This window comes from Macaca nemestrina, chromosome 13 (assembly GCF_043159975.1).
Source record: "Macaca nemestrina isolate mMacNem1 chromosome 13, mMacNem.hap1, whole genome shotgun sequence".
NCBI classification, from domain to species: domain Eukaryota; kingdom Metazoa; phylum Chordata; class Mammalia; order Primates; family Cercopithecidae; genus Macaca; species Macaca nemestrina.
Window position 1 is genome coordinate 5,329,482 of NC_092137.1, and position 17,961 is coordinate 5,347,442.

Consider the following 17,961-nt stretch of genomic DNA (forward strand, 5'->3'; position numbering starts at 1 on the left):
CTAAATCATTGTTTCTAAATACCATTTTCCAGTAAATGAACTAAAAAACACTTGGAGAAATTCTAAGACAGAGGACAGATCCTGGAATGTCTTATTCCAGAAAACAGCAAGATACAAAAAACCAAGGAGGGTATGTTTAAAAGAAGAGTTAGATTAAAGTTGCTTCTATTGGCCAAATGTGGGATAAATCAACATCAAAAGTGAATACTCACTGTATTTTATCATGCCACATTGAATCAATAAAAAGCCATGTGTTTGTGGCGATGTGAGGTTGGGGTGGGGTGGAGAATGCACAGCATTTGACATCGTTATTGGTGACAACTAAATGTTTTTCTTGCATTTCAGGTAGAACAATCGTGGTTCATCCCAGTTCATGAGGAAAAAAATTTCTCTTTTCAGAAAAAGACTAGTCTATAAACGTGGAAGAAGCTAGAAAATACCCTCTTTCAACTTGAAAGAAAACAATTGATTCAGTCAAGAATTATCACACGGACACTAAAGTCATTTTCTGAACACTTGTTGGAAAGGCTATTTCCACAGTTCCAAAGGTTAGTTCTACTTGTTAATTGGAAAGGACAACAAAATAAAACATAGCATTATAATTAAGCTTCTCAATCTTCACCAAGTTATCAGACTTAGCACCATAAATAATGAGGCATGTGGCGCCATGCGCCTCCAACGCAGTTCAGCGCCACGTGCACAGCATTGCCTACCTTCCTAGTGATGAAAGAAAAACTTCAGCTGAATTCAATTTACAGGAGTTTAATTGAGCAATGACTGATTCGAGAATCAGACCCCAGAATCACAGCAGATTCACAGAGACTCCAGGGATGCCTCATGGTCAGAACAAATTTATAGACAAAAAAGGTAAAGTGTTGTACAGGAATCAGAAGTGAGGCACAGAAGCAGTGGGATTGGTTACAAACTGGTCTTTGCCCTATTTGAATGCATTTTGAACATTCAGCAGTCTACCAGTGGTTGAAGTATGGCCGCTGGATTGGCCAACACTCAGCTATTGTGACAGGTGCACACTACGAAGTTAGGTTTTCAGTTTTGTCTGACAATCAAGCGAGGTTACAGTCCATCTGCAAGGCCTCAAATACAGAAGTACGGAGGCCTTCTCGGGTCATGTTTAGTTTGCTTTGACACTAGTTTTCTAGGCTGTGTTAACTAAGGGCAGTTACAGACCGGGTTGCTTCAAGCACGTCAGGAATCAAGACATCAGCAGGGCCATGCTTCCACCGAAACCTGTAGGGCAGGTCTTCCTTGTCTCCCCAGGTTTTGGTGGGGTGCTGGCAATCCTTGTCAGCCCCTGGTGTGCAGCTGCTTACCTCTCATCTCTGCTTTTGTCATCAGGTTGTTCTCCCTGAGCAGATTCGTCTTCACATTTTCTTACAGGGGCCACCGTACTCCCATATGACCTTATTATAACTAATTACATCTACAGTGACCCTGTTTCCAAATAAGGTCATAATCTAAGAAGGTGAGTGCATCTTTTTTGAAGAGGCACAATTCAATCAATAACACGGTTTCTCGCCGAACTGGTTCAACCCGATTCTAACCAAATAAACTAACGTCTAGTTTACAGGACATTCTGGAGTTACAGAATTATCTGCCAGAACGACTTAGACCCACTCAGCCTTTAGATGTTCTTCAGGACAATACTCCTGTGCTCTTCAAATTTCAATGTTTTGCCAAACAGTAGTAAGTATAAATAAAAAATGCAGGGAATTTTCTAGATTAAAAGAGGCAAAAGAGAAATGAAATCCAAATGAATTGAATAAAATTTGATCAGATTCTTGTCCAATACAAAAGCCATCAAAAACAATATTTTTGGATAATTGGAAAATTTAAATATGGGCTTGGTATTATAAATTATGAAGGAATTACTGTTATTATTCAAAGCATAAAAATGGTATTGGGTTGCTCTAGGGGACTATTTTATTTTTATGCATGGATTGTCATCATGTATATAATTTGCTTTCAATAAATGCGTCAAAAAAACATACATATAAAAATAGATCAATGGATAAATATAGCAAAGAGCTAAAAGATACTGAGCCTGAGAAACAGGCTACTTTGTGTTCATTGTAGTCTTTCCCCAGCTTTCTCTTTGTTTAAACATTTCAAAATAAAAAGTTGGGGAAAAAAGAATCACTAAGAATTTTAATGCCTGTGAAAATGATTTATGCTACAAGTAAGGTAACTGTTATCATAACCCCAAATAGCATGTGAGGGAAACATTTCTTTTCTTTAATTAGCTTTCCTGAGTGTTATTCTTCCAGGAAGACAGTGTGCAGGTATCCAGAGCTTCTCTCCTGTGCTGCCCTGAGTAGTGAGCTGCCCTGGTGGCTCCCAAGAATTTTTGACCCCAGAATCAGAGATTATAATTGCAAATGTAGAAAGACATTGCTGGAGGGTTTCTTTCTCTCTTTAAGGAATAAAAAATATATTTACTTTTAAAAAATCATTTAAAATGTGTTTATATACCAAAAGTTAAGGAAAGTAGATGTATTTTAACCTCCTGCTAGGTGAGAGATCCTGTCGTCTTAAGTTTAGTGTCTATTGAATTCTAACAATTTTAAACAAGATTGATGCAAATTTTTAGGTAAGAAAAGCCTGAAACAGAATTTAAGAAACTTGCCAACGTTCACCTGTCTGGACATGGCAGATGTGGCTTTGAAACCCTGTCCAAATCTCTCTCTCTGTCCAAATTCTGTGATTTTTCCAGTGTTCTTCTCTACTGGGAGCTGTTCTCCCAGCCTTTATCTTTACTGTCACCACTTGCTATTTCTATCCTTCTTTCTACCTCTTTTGTCACTCAGATAATAGGACACTGTCCCCCAGTCTTTCCTCATTAGTTTTCAAGATGAGGGTCATTTGTATATACTTTCATCTGTTGATACCTCCACAGACATACATGTAACTTCCCCTAAGCAGTGCAAAGGCAAACAGAAAGGATTGTATGTGCAGGAGACACTATCTATTTCTCAAATAATTAGATTTTTAATTTACTATATACAAATTATTTTGATGGGAATAAATAATGCCTTAAACATATGAGTGTAGGTTGGCTTTTACAACTCAATCACTCTGGTTTATTCTATAGACACTTTCCTAACCAAGACTCTCAACTCATAAGAATGTGGTCAAGGTATATGTAACCAGCCTTGGATAGAAAGTGAGGGCTGATCTCTGACATCCCAAAGATTAGAGAAATTATGTGTTGATGCTAGTCCAAGGAAAGATGAAAACTTGTGCCATAATTCGGTACTTCTAACTCTGAGAAGCAGAAACTGTGGCCATGAATAAGCGGGTTTTGCTTCTCTTAGCACATGACATTCAAATTTGTTATATCAACAGATGCTTTGCAATTTTGTCTCTCTATGTGGCATATTAATAAGTATTGTGGAGGATAACGGAAGGACCCTACTCTTAAAAATGTTAATTAATTGCTATTATTGGGGTTCTGTGACACTCTGCTCAGAGTTCTAGAGTCAGCCAGGCTACAGGTATGAATCGCAGCATAAACCTTAGCATGTTTCTAATCTCTGAAAGCCTTTGCATGCTGCACAGGAATATGTAGTATCACTAATGTCATAGGGATTACATGGAGATTACATAACACAATACATGCAAAGCAAATATAGCACTGATGAATGACAACTAAGAAGATAGTGAAGAAGACTGACAATGAAAGTGTACATGATGAGTAGGAGGTGAAGGCTAAAATGATAGCAAAGTCTACACTCTCAGCCAGTTTCAGCATCCCTTTCTGTGCTGTGTTCACAATGCAATGACCATGATGATAGCCTGGTGATGAAAAATTATTGAGATGAAAGAAGAGGAGGCTATGAAACCAAGTGTAAAAAGGGTGTCCAAATCAAATGTGGAGTCAGAAAAGGCTTTCTGAATGAAGTGATGCTGGAGCTCAACTTCAAGGATGGGTATGAATCAGCTTAGGTAAATATATGTTCAGAGAAGGTATGCCAGGACAGTGGAGGAAGGAACTCATTCATATGCCTGGAGGAGAGACATCGGGAAACACAGTCTACAAGTGACCTAAGAAGACACTACGTGGTCGATACCCTTGAGATCTGGAGCAGTGCCCTCTTGTTAAGCTAAGTAGCCCAACTCTTCTGAGATCTATGAGACAGTAAAAGAAAGACACATATCAAGAATTAGAATTACAGAATGGTTTACTTTTATTTTGACTTATTTTCATAGTCTAAGGAAATTTGTGTCAATCATCGTGTTTCTATCGTATTTGAACATCACTCTAACATTGTTGATATTGATGCATCTTTTTCCTGCCTCATATTAGTTGATCATCCGGATAAATAGATATAGAGTTGTAGGCTACCATGAATATTGTTTCAAAACATACAGCAAAACTGGCCTTGAAAATAATGACCTCGTTGTCCCCCAGCAGCAGCCATAAAGGCAGCAGCCTGTCTTGCAGATGGCATTGGGACACAGGAATGGTTTAGAGTGAGTGATAAGGTGAGGAACTGCAGGCTGTGGGACTTCTCAAATAGGCATCACCCTTTGCTTCGGCAGAAAATAGCTAAAGTAAAGCATCAGAAAGAGAATGTTTACAGTTGAGCAGTTCTGTAACAAGAAGACGGTGACTTTTCAATTCATTTTATAATCCAGGGTCCTAAGTGCAGTAACCTCTTTTGTTTTCAACATATGAAGTTCTCCTTCAGCTGACAAACTACCTAGAGCATCATAATGAAATAAGAAACCCTTCCAGGCTAGAGAGAGGCTCAAAAAGAGAAGTGAGGTGGGCATTTTAATAAGTTATCCTTTTACAACAGCTGGAGAAGCATGTCATCTCCAGACAAGTCTCAACCACATGCGGCTAGGAATTCTATTGAGATCTTATGTAAAAATAGCTACACTCCTCAAAGTAAAACTGACAGCAACTTCTTTGTAAAAGTATCATGTATTTAAACAGCAGGTTTACTTTTAAAGTTTCCACACCGCAAATAGCCTTGGTAGGTATTGGGTACCATGGTTCTTAAAGATGTAAACATTTGATTTAGTGACATTTCAATCCTTACATTTTGTGCATTTCAATGTTCAATTTGAAGCCAACGTTTTATATCACACACCTTTTTTGCTTGCCTAAAAAATGGAATATAAGAAATTACATGGGTGAATGGATGGATTATTATTTTATTGCTAAGATAAAAACATTCACAAAGCAGATGTTTTGAGATTAGCTCTATTTCACCTGTGAACACCTGGCTGTCTGAGGATTTGGCTCACATTCTGTATAGGATGAGGTTATTTGCTCAGAAACTCTCTTAATCTTTGCAAGGCTCATCGTGGGCAGGTAAAGATGGTTCATCCCTGCTTCGTGACAGCAAAAACGTGGCTCAAAAGACCTGTTGTGCTCAATGGATCTGGGACTTTAAAAAATGATGAAAGTCTTCACTTAAATGTAGGCTAAGCCACATGTGGTGGTTACCTTTCTGTGTCAACTTAACTGGGACATGATACCCAGATATTTGGTCAAACATGATTCTAAATGTTTCTAGAGGGTGTTTTCAGATGGAATTACCGTTTAAACCAGTGGAATTTTAGTAAGCAGACTGCCCTCCACAGTGTGGGTGGGCCTCCTTCAATCAATTGAAGGTCTTATTAGAACTAGGAGTGATTTTCTGCCAAAGAGGAAATTCGTCCAAGCAGACGGCTTTTGGGCTCAAACTGCAACTTCTCCTTCCTGGAACCCCAGCTTGTGTTCTTACCCTGACTTGCCAGCCCCCGCCATCCTGCGAACCAATTCCTTAAAATCTCTCTCGATAGGCAGATGATAGACAGATGAGCTGCACATCCTACTGGAGAGTACTCAGGCACCACACACCATAGTTAGCTAAAGGAATAGAAAGAGAAGTATTTTTGTACAAATGTATTTAGAAGGCACTCTCTCCTGCTGAATGTTAGTGGCTGCTCTTCCATTTACACAGACAACATCACTGTTTGGTTTCCCCGTCTCTGCTGTCCTCAGAGGCTAAAGCATTTGGTGCCTGAGCATCAGAGAAAACACAAACCATGCAGGAGCGGAAGCTGCAGCGGGAGACACACCGGCATTTCTCTGGGAAACCCTTTGAAGTAGGTGCTGCTTGCTCGAACCAAGCTGCCACAGCCTGCAGTTACCAAGAGTTTCTTTTAAAAGTAAATTCTCTTAATTCTCCTGCACGCAGCCCAGTGAATCAGGCCCTGAGGATAATACAAAGTATTTTGTTTTCAAAACGCCCAGCCTCCCTTTCTTCAGCCACATCCCCTCCTACATGAAAGGCGCCACACTGGAGGCAGCAGGAATGCCCGAGGACAGAGCTAATTCCAGAAATTCCAGCAAAATTCTACAATCCTGTATTTCCCCAGCCTCTTCGCCTGGGAGACTGTCTTATTCATTTCAGATAAATAAAAAGGAAAGCCAAGTTTTAAAAGTTCATTTTGAAAATAAACTTAAAAGCTCAGTCTTCTTATTCTAAGCCCTTATTAAAGACTACGTGGTCCTATGTTAGAGAGATGGCTCCTGAGAGCCCTGGACCGTGAGAGAAAAGAACGGAACGATCGATGTTTGAACGGACCACACTGTCTCTGCCTCTTCAGGTTTGACTCAGTTGGCCCATACAGTCCTATCTAATAAACAGCATGTATGGAGGAGAGAACATCTGCTTGGGTTCCAGTGGCCACGGGTGCAAATCCTTTCCCACAACTCATAAGCTATAGGTTGGGGTCAATTAGATCAAGGACTTTAGAGTCTTTGGGTCACAGACTTCTAATTTGTTAAGTGGGAATAATAACTCCTTCCTCCGGGGTTGTGTGTAAGAATTAAATGAGAGAGTGTGTGTAACACTGGCGAATTAAATAGATAGTCACAGAAGATTAGAATCCTCCCACTTGATTAGCTGGGACTGATGGCCTTTGATAATAGACAAAGCAATCAATAGTGTAATTTCCTGTTTATCAGGGAAAATTTATGTGCACAGTGACCTAGAGATGGATATAAGACAGATGTATTATCATCAATAAAAAGAAACACAGATTTCCTAAGTGATGGAAGTCAGAAAGCTGATTAGTTACAAAGGCAGACCTTGAAAATACCTAAGAATGGGTTGTGTGCCTGCAATTCTTCCTGCATAATGCACTGTCTCTTAAACCAACCCTAAAAGCACTTAGTGCTATATAAGGTAGACTGTAGGTGCTCCAAAAGGGCTGATTATTAATAATTAATGTTTGCCTAGGGTTCACATGCATTACCCTCTCAACAACTCTCGAAGAAGGCATGATGGCTGTAATTCCCTTGCTTTCCTAGCCCGTGGCCATGATCTTCCACTCCCCGCCACTTTCGGTTAGTATCAGAAACCATGTTCTTCCAAGAGGGCTGGAAGTAACCCCAGCCACCAAGGTGAATCTTAATTAGCATCAATCTCCGTTGGTAATTCCACTCTCTTGCCTGTGGTTAAGAAATGAGCATATGGTACAATTCTGGTCAAAAGCAAACAAGATAATATTTTTCTGACCGTGGAGGAGGAAGTGAGGGTCTGGAAACATTTTGCTGCTGCTGAAGGAAGCACACAAGAAGGAGACAGTCCTCTCTTCATGTCCTTTGTGCGTGGCTGTGGGAGAATTTATTCCCAGTTACAGCCATTTTGTAGCAATGACGGGACAAACTGGAGGGGAAAAAGCCCAAACATTGAGGATGGCAGAGTAGGAAGACAGGGAGAACTCTGAAAATGTTATTCAGTCACTGAACTCACCCACCCCAGAATCAAATTGAGAATTTTAGTTATATAAGGCCATATGTCACAACATTCTTACACTTTTAAGCCACTTCTAGTTTCTGGCTTGGTTAAAGCATTCCCTTCTATCACCTATACTATTCAGCATTTATTCCACAAACATGAATTAAGACCAACTGTGTTTCAGATATTGGAGCAGACACCATCTGATATGAAGTAGAAAAATAAATATGAAGTAGAATGTGATCCATATCCTAAAAAATGCCGGTGGGCTTTTTGTTTCTTTGTTTGTTTATTTCATAGTGTAACTACTGTGTATCAGAGGACATTGCAATAGATTTTTGATGGGTTCCCTATCTCTAACTACCATCTCCAATTAGACTCCTAGGCCCCACTGCCCTTGATGAATTATCTTTCAACAATTTAGATTTGATCACATCACTCACCTGATTTAAAATTCAGTCTCTATGGTAGCGATTCTCAAATCACATGGAAACCTTGTTAACACACACCTTAGCGGACCCACCTCCTGACTCTGAGCCTCAGTAGATCTAGGGTCAAGCCTGAGAATGTGCATTTTAAGTATATTCACAAGTGCTGCTGCTGGTGTGGGAATCACGTTTGCAGACCACTGATCTGTAGGATCCAGTCCATATCATTTGGAAAGCATACTTGTCCCTGTGCTATGGGTCAAGGTTTTGCATCTTTTCAAATATTTATCCTTCTGGCTAGAATATGTTTTCCCATCTTAGTCAAAATCTGAACTCTTTCTCTATCTAGGATATATTATTTAGTGTTGATACTCCCCCATATACATATATGCATATTTGGCATTGATAGACACTTCTCTATATTTTCTCTGTATTTTCTTGTGACTTTTTACATGCTTTCCATTTTACGTACTTTCACATTAATGATATATTGCTGTTGGCAGTCCACAGCCTGAGTTTCTGGTAACAAAGAATCTGGCTTACTTACTACATTAAAATATGGACGTTTCTTTAGGATATGTAGCATATAGAATCTACATTTTCAGGTTGGTATGTAGGCACAATCTATGACACTCACTCCAGTTCAGTGTAAAAAGATTGGTGAATATAATGTATGTGAGGCAGCAGAGTGCCTTCACTTTAAATTCCATCTGAAGTTATAAGTGAAATGATGAAACAAAGTTTAATGATATATTTTTACGTTCAAAATGGACCACCAAATTGTTGACTCTAGAGTAAATCAAATCATTGACCAAAAACCAAAAGGATTTATACTAAGTGGTATTGCTTTTACTTAATCCATAATGTGTTTCCTAGCAAAGAGTTTTTAGTTTTAAAGGTCACCTGAAAGAATTTCATTTTCTCATTTTGAATCAGTCATCTCACTTTATTATTCCAGCACTGTTTAATAAGAATGTAGAATTTCTTAACAAATAACATCATTTTTATTCACAGTTCCTTTTTTCTTCAAGATATTAAGAGTCTCTGAAAGCGAATAAAGTTGATGAATCTTATTAACACAAATTGCATGAGGTGTGATGACTCATGCCTGTAATCCCAGCACTTTGGGAGGCCGAGGCGGGCGGATCACGAGGTTAGGAGTTCAAAACCAGCCTGGCCAATATGGTGAAACCCCGTCTCTACTAAAAATACCAAAATTAGCTGGGCATGGTGGTGCACACTTGTAATCCCAGCTACTTGGGAGGCTGAGGCAGGAGAATTGCTTGAACCTGGGAGGTGGAGGTTGCAGTGAGCTGAGACTGCACCACCACACTCCAGCCTGGATGACATAGTAAGACTCTGTCTCAAAAATAAATACATAAATAAAATCAAAATTTAAAAAATTAAAATTAAAATTAGAAAAATAAATGCATATGTTCATCTAAAATGTTACAATTAAATTACTTATTGATTTTAACTTCTGGGATAATATCATTATATAAACTTTTCTAATGTACAAAAGCTCCTATAATAAAGAATTAACACTGTGGCCCTTCCCTCCAAACAAAGAAAACAAAAGGAAAAACAAACATAAAACAGCCAGTACAATTCCATTCCTGGTCCACTTTCTCTTCCTTGTGTTTCTCTTATTATTTGCTTCATTCTAGGGCTTCCCTCACCCATGTATTGTAAAATAGTTTAAACTCTCTGTGCCACAATTTTCTTATACAGTAAAAAAAAAGAAACAAACATATTTTATGTGATTATTATGAAGATTAAATGATGCAATCAACTAAAGTCATGAACTTACGTTAGGCCACATTCAAAGCCGTTCTGGGTTGCATGCACCCGGTGGGCAATGGGTTTGGACAAGCTTGTCTTAGAGTTTAAAGAAACACGGAATTAAACCCCATAGCAACAGTAACATGAAAGGTGAGAGAAAGTGAAATAGGATTAAAGGGCTCTGAGGTCCTAGCATTATTGGACATGAAGTGTAAGAAGTAATATGTGTTGAATTGTAGTAAGATAATGATTAATATTGTAATCTGTTAAGCAGCAACTAAACAGTAAAATAATTAATTTAAGGTCTAATCCTGCATGTGAAGTCATTAGACTATATTAAGTTTGAAATCATGTTCTCAACATTGTTTATTATTATTATTGCAATAGGTACTTATACAGTCAAAGTACCTTGCTTGTTATTTTGATATGTACCTGCACAAAGTATAGGCAGTCTTTCCATGATATTGAAATAACTTTACAATCTCTGGAAAACAATCTCAACAACAGATGATAATAATGAGAATTGTCCTTTGACCTTTACAATTTTGTCTTACTATAAATTATAAACAAATAGGAGTATAAAAACATAGCAAACCTAATATTTGGTTTGTACACTATACTATAAAGCATGAGAACCATTAAAGGGTTTTATTTCTTTTTAAAAATGTATTAAGTAGTTTGAAAAATGCTGACTCTTCATCATTGCATAGCATTTTAACTTTTATACTTTTAATATTGTGAAATATCTCCAAGAAGTCCTCTTTGAAAAATATACTGATTTAATTAACACATAAAAATTGTATGCGGGCATACTCCGCTGTATTGCAACTTGCTTTATTGCTCCTCACAGATTGTGTGCTTTTTACAAATTGAAATTCTGTGACATTCCTGCATCTAGCAAGTTTATTGACACCATTTTTCCAACAGCATGTGCTCCCTTTGTGTCTCTGTGTCTTGTAATATTTCGAATTTTTTTATGATTGTTAAGTCTGTTATAGTGATCTGTGATCAGTGGTCTTTGATATTACTACTATAATTGTTTAGGGTCATCATGAACCGTGCCCACATAAAACAGAAAACTTAATTCATAGATGTTGTGTGTGTTCTGACTGCTGTATTCACTGACTATTCTCCAGCTGATACGATTTGGCTTTGTGTCCCCACCCAAATCTCATGTTGAGTTGTAATCCCCAGTGTTGGAGGAGGGACCTGGTGGGAGGTGATTGGATCACGGGGGCAGATTTTCCCCTTGATATTCTTATAATAGTGAGTGAGTTCTCAGGAGATCTGAATGTTTAAAAGTATGTAGTACTTCCGTCTTCACATTCTCTTCTGCTCTGCCATGTGAAGACATGCCTGCTTCCCATTTGTCTTCCACCATGATTGTAAGTTGCCTGAGGCCTCCCCAGCCATGCTTCCTGTACAGTCTGCAGAACAATGAGCCATTTAAAACCCTTTTCTTTATAAATTACCCAGTCTCAGGTATTTCTTTACAGCAGTGTGAGAACAGACAAATACATCATCTCTCTCCCTTTCCTCAGGCCTCCCTATCCCTGAAGCACAACAATATTGAAATCAGTCCATTGTAATAACCCTACAATGGACTCTGAGTGTAGAAATGAAAGGAAGAGTTGCATGCCTCTTGCTTTAAATCAAAAGCTAGAAGTGGGTAAGTTTGTTGAGGAAGGCATGTAGAAAGCTGAGATATGATGAGAGCTAGGTTTCTTGTGCCAAATAGCCCAGTTGCAAATGCAGAGGAAAAGTTTTTGAAGGAAATTTAAAGTGGTATTTCAGTGAACACACAAAAAACACAAAAGCAAAACAGTCTTATTGCTGACCTGGAGAAGTGTAATAGTCTGGACAGAAAATCAAAGCAGCCACCTCATTCCCTTGAGCACGGCCCTAACTCTCTACAATTTTGTGAAGACTGAGAGGCGTAAAGCTGCAGAAAAAAGTTTGAAGCTAGCAGAGATTTGTTCATGAGATTTAAGAAAAGAAGTCATCTCTATAAAAGAAACATGCAAGGTGAAGCAGTAAGTGCTGATGGAGAAACCGTAGCAAGTTATCCAGAAGATCTGCCTAAGACCAACGATGAATGTGGCTATGGTATACAACAGATTTTCAATGTAGATGAAACAGCCTTCTATTGAAATAAGATGCAACATCAGAATTCATAGCTAGAGAGGAGAAGCAAATGTTTGGCTTCAAAGCTTCAAGTAGCAGGCTTACTCTCTTATTATTGGCTAATGCAGGCTACGGACTTCAAGTTGAATCCAATGCTCATTTACCATTCTGAAATTGCTAGAACCCTTAAGAATTATGATAATTCTAGTCTTCCTTTTCTCTAAAGTGGAGAAACAAAGACTAGATAATAACACATCTGTTTACAGCATGCTTTACTGAATATTTTAAGCCCGCTTTTGGGACCTACTGCTCAGAAAAAAAAAAAATCTTTTTGAAATATTACTGCTCATTGGCAATGCACCTGGTCACCCAAGAATTCTGATGGAGATGTGTAAGGAGATCTTGTTTTCACACCTGCTAACACAACTTCCATTATGCAGCCCATCAATCAAGAAGAAATTTCAACTTTCAAGCCTTATTATAAAAGAAATCCCTTTTGTAAGACTGTAACTGCCATAGATTAGTGATCCCTCTGATGGATCTTGGCAAAGACAATTGAAAACCTTCTTGAATGGATTCAATATTCTAGAGGCCATTAAACAGATTTGTCATTCATACGGGAGGAAGTCAAGATATTAACTTCCATTAACTCCATTAACAGGAGTTTGGAAGAAGTTGATTCCAACCATTATGGATGACTTTGAGGAGTTCAAGACTTCATTGGAGGAGGGAGCTACATATTTGATAGCTACAGAATTAGCATCAGAAGTAGAGTCTAAAGATGTGACTGAATTGCTGCAATCTCATGATAAAATGTGAATGGATAAGGACGTATTTCTTATGGATGAGCAAAGAGTTTCTTGAAACCTACTTCTGGCGAAGATGCTGTGAATAGCATTGAAATGGCAACAAAGGATTTAAAATATTACATACACTTCGCTGATAAAGCAGGGTTTAAGAGATCCAACTCCAACTTTGAAAGAAGTTCTATTGTGGTAAAAGGTTGTCAAACAGCATTGTGTGCTACAGAGAAGTCCTTCATAAAAGGAAGAGCCAACCAATGCAGCAAACTTCATTGTTGTCTTATTTTTAGAAATTCTTACAGCCATTTCAAACTTCAGCCACCACCACCATCAATCAGTCAGCAACCATCAACATCAAAGCAAGACTCTCTACCAGCAACTTGATTATGATTCACTGAAGGCTCAAGAGACCAAAAGATATGTACCTTGTTTTTAACAACATAATGCTATCTCATGCTTAATAGAGTACTTAATAGAGTACATATTAATATCATATACTTAATAGAGTATAATGTAAACATAACTTTTATATGCATTGGGAAACAAAAAAAAAACTGTGTGACTTTCTATATTGAGATATCTGCTTTATTGCTGTGGTCTGGAATTGAACCTACAATATCTCAACATAGAATGGCTAAAATGAGCTAATTAACATATGCATTACCTCATATATTATTTTTTGTGAGAATACTTAAAATTTACATTTATTTTCAAGAATATGATATATTGTTATTGATCCTAGTCTTTGTGTTGTATAATATTTATCTCTTGAACTTATTCCTTCTGACAAACTGAGATTTTGTATCCTTTGCCAGTCGGTCCCCATGGGAGCCTCTCTGTGGACAGAGTGGAGGCATCGGGGGATGGAGCATCCTCACAGGGGATGGAGCATCCGCACAGGAGATGGAGCACGCTCACAGGGGATGGAGCACCCTCACAGGGGATGGAGCACTCTCACAGGGGATGGAGCACCCTCACAGGGGATGGAGCACTCTCACAGGGGATAGAGCATCCTCACAGGGAATGGAGCACCCTTGCAGAGGTTGGAGCACCCTCACAGGGGATGGAGCACCCTCGCAGGGCGTAGAGCACACTTGCAGGGGATGGAGCACCCTTGTAAGGGTTGGAGCACCCTCACAGGAGATGGAGCACCCTCGCAGGGCATAGAGCACACTTGCAGGGCATGGAACACCCTCGCAGGGGATGGGGCATGCTCACAGGGAAGAACCCAGAGTCAAGGTGTGAGGAAGCCAAAGACCAGATGATAAGTAGGGGAGGAGGATCCAGGGATAAGCAGAGACAACCTGAGAAGGGAGGCAGGTGGATTCCCCAGATCCTCCAGTGTGTTCATGAAGGACAAGAGAAAACCCCCTCATAGCAAAATCAAAGGCCGGGGTTGCCTGAGCAACATGCCCACATCTGCCCGCTGGGCCTGGCCACTCCGCTCACAGACAGCATCCTGTTACTTGCTTCTCTTCATACACCAAGCCCCATTATTTGTGAAAACTTGAGTATGTCTTTGTATTTCTAAGCTAAGCCAGACAACGTAATCCAGATTTATCAGTCAAAATCATCACAAAAAATAAAGTCTATGAATGGGGAAATTATGAGTCTTCTGTTTCATCCAGTATCTAGAATGGTCTTAAAAGAAAACAGCCATTATAATGTAACTCAAATAAATGCACCTGTGTAATACCTTGCTTCTGGACAGGAGACATGATCAAAAATAACAAATTTCTACGGGGAAGTGCATGGCTAATTTTGAGGAATGGCAATAGAGCTAGTAATGGTGAAATGAGGCGGATGTCAGACAGGTGGTAAAAACCACAGCATGTGGGATTTGGAACTGACCCTGGTTAGACACTGGTATATATTTTAAAGAAATAATCCAGAAATTAATAGGCAGATGTATGCACAATAATGCATATTCTAATGTTATAAATACAGTCTCCACACTGGAAATGAAGAACTAAAATAGCTGTAATGATAATAGCTCACACTCGTGAGCTATGAGGTCAGTTAGATATATTCTAAGCACATTAAAGGCATGATGCATCTTGTTCTCGTATCAACTCTGTGAGGTAAATAGGTTCATTATTTCTATTTTATAGATTAAAAAATTAGGCAAAAAATGTTTAACTAGTTACTTGAAGTCCACAGCTGTATTAACCAGGTTTCTCCAGTAAAAAAGAATAGATGATAGATAAATAGATAGGTAGATAGACAGATAGATGATAGATAGATAATGTTTCTGTGGGTTTGTGTGTATAGACAGAAAAGAAAGTGACAAAGAGAAAGGCAGAGACAGAGAGACAGTGAGACACAGACATAAAGATTTATTTTAAGAAGTTGGCTCACATGATTGTGGGTGCTGGCAACTCCAAAGTGGGCAGAGCAGACCCACAGGATGGAGCCCCCAAGGCAGTATCCCCTCTTACTTGGGCAGACAGTATATTTCTCGTAAGGCCTTTAGCTCATTGGCTGAGGCTCACTGACATTAAGGAGGGTCGTCTGCTTTACTCGTAGTCTACTCATTGAAAATATTAACTGCATCTAAGACATACCTTCACATCAACATTTAGTCTGGAATTTTACCAAACAACTGGACACCATAGTCTAGCCAAGGTGACACATATTAAATTTAACCATCGCAACAGCCAGGAAGTGTTGGCTTCAGAATACAGGTCAGCAGACTCAGAGGCTGTGAGCTGTCGCCACGGGGCCCCGCCTCTCAGAGCATGCGTCAGTAGAGCAGCTCGCTGAATGCAGCTGATCCCAAGTAAGCAATACTTTGCCTCCTCACAGAATTATGCATAATAGTTAACCACATGGAAAAAAACTTTAAGAAAAATGTTAAATAAAAATATCGGGCATGAAATTAATTTTTAAAATCTCAAAATTATTAAGCCATCTATCATTTATAAAAATTCTAGTCCAAGCGTGGTGACTCGGGTCTGCAATCCCAGCACTTTGGTAGGCCAAGGTAGGCAGAGCACTTGAGGCCAGGAGTTCAGGACAGCCTGGGCAATGTAGTGAAAATCCGTCTCTATGGAAAATACAAAAATTAACTGGGTGTGGTGACATGCACCTATAGTTTCACCTACTCGTGAGGCTGAGGTGGAAAGATAGCTTGAGTCTGAGACATCAAAGCTGCAGTGATCCAAGATCATGCCACTGCATTCCAGCCTGGGCACCAGAGCAAGACCTCATCTCAAAAACAAAGCATCTGTCTATCTATCTATCTATCTATCTATCTATCTATCTATCTATCTAGGTTCTAGAAGAAACCACTTAATGTACAGGTTGGGACCTGTACATAATCCAAAATGCTTGGGACCAGTTGTGCAGTTCAGATTTTTTCAGATTTGTGAATATTTGCATCATACCAGTTAAGCATCCCAAATCTGAACATCTAAAATCTGAAAGGCTTCAATGAGCAGCATCTCCTTTAAAGGGTCATATTCAGGCTCAAAAAGTGTTGAGTTTTAGAGCATTTCAGATTTTGGCTTTTCGACTCTGCGATGCTCAATTTGTGCTAACAGTGACTAGATAGAATAAAAAGTTGAGAGTACAGATTTTGCTTTTATTTTCCCAGTTTTATGTGCAAGTATATATGACTTGTATTATCAAATTAGACACACACATGAGTTATGCATGCATAGACACACATAGATGTACATTCACACACCAACACTACTTTTTCTTGTTATTTGGGGTTTTAAACTTTTATTTTGAGGCCGGACATGGTGGCTCAGGCCTGTAATCCCAGCACATTGGGAGGTTGAGGCAGGTGGATCACTGGAGGTCAGGAGTTCAAGACCAGCCTGACCAACATGGTGAAACCCTGTCTCTACTAAAAATACGAAAATCAGCCAAGTGTGGCAGCACATGCGTTTAATTCCAGCTACTTGGGAGGTTGAAGCAAGAGAATCACTTGAACCTGGGAGAAAGAGGTTGCAGTAAGCCAAAATTTCATTACTGCATTCCAGCCTGGGTGACAAGAGCAAAAGCCATCTCAAAACAAACAAACAAACAAACAAAAACCACTTTTGTTTTGATATAATTTCAAACTTACAGAAAAGGTACAAGAATAGAACAAGGAACTCCTAAACATGTTTTATGCATATTCACCAATGTTCGATATTTGTTTTCATTAGTTTCCATCTCCTCTCTATCTCATTTTATATATATCTATATATCTATGCACACATAAACACATATGCACACATACAGATGCATGTATATATACACACACACAGAGCTACACATTATGTACGTTGTATTTCTGAACCATTCGAGGCTAACTTTAAGCCACTCTCACCCTGAGTCTCTAATTCCCTCTGATAATAGAGTGTGTATTTTCTAACAAGGGTTTTCCTCCTCATTCATAACCACAAACTTTATCACAAAAACCAGGAATTTAATATTAATGCAATAATAGGATACAATCCGTAGTCTGTCTTTAAATGTCATCAATTTTCCCAGCACTGACCTTTTAACATCTTTTTCCTGGTCCAGGGTTCACCGGCTCTTCCTTCTTATTTCCTCCTTAATCTAAAGCTGCTCCTGCAGAGACGTTTTCAGGTAAACACAGCAGCACGTGTGCATCACGAGAACCCCTTCCAAGAGACCACCCGCAGATATCATAGCTGTGTCCTGATGATGCTGCTTTGTATCTTTAAGTTTCTGGAATTTTTCCCTGAAATGTCAGTTGCAGTCGTCTTATTAGCTATGTATGGTGACCCTTCATCATGGCTTTGAAAATCCACCCCATGTTCTTCAGCTGGCTGTCATCAGAAACCTTTTCAGCAGAATTTGTTTGATGACTGTCACTATTTTCAGAAATGACGACCACACTCAATGGTGAAAATAATTTTAACATGTGACCTTCTTAAAAAGCAAAAATCGTGCATTCTAATTAGACATACAGAAGAGGAGAAAACTATTCCCCAAATCAGACCAGACGTACCTTCCCAGGAGACAATTCCAGAGGTGATTCCTTCCCGTACTGAGCTATGACCCCTGCAACTCTGTTTTTAACAATCTCATATGAATCTCTATAGA

General features: G+C 39.0%; 1 long non-coding RNA gene across 2 annotated transcripts; it reads left to right on the forward strand.

Moving 5' to 3' along the window:
• The first annotated feature begins 1,069 nt into the window (after positions 1-1,069).
• On the forward strand, positions 1,070-14,495 carry LOC105470200 (uncharacterized). Of its 2 annotated transcripts, XR_003015523.2 has the most exons (4): positions 1,070-1,250; positions 1,357-1,483; positions 1,582-1,704; positions 13,713-14,495. It is a non-coding gene; the product is annotated as an uncharacterized lncRNA (long non-coding RNA). The 2 variants fall into 2 exon arrangements; XR_003015522.2 differs by having other exon boundaries at positions 1,071-1,483.
• The last annotated feature ends 3,466 nt before the right edge of the window (positions 14,496-17,961 follow it).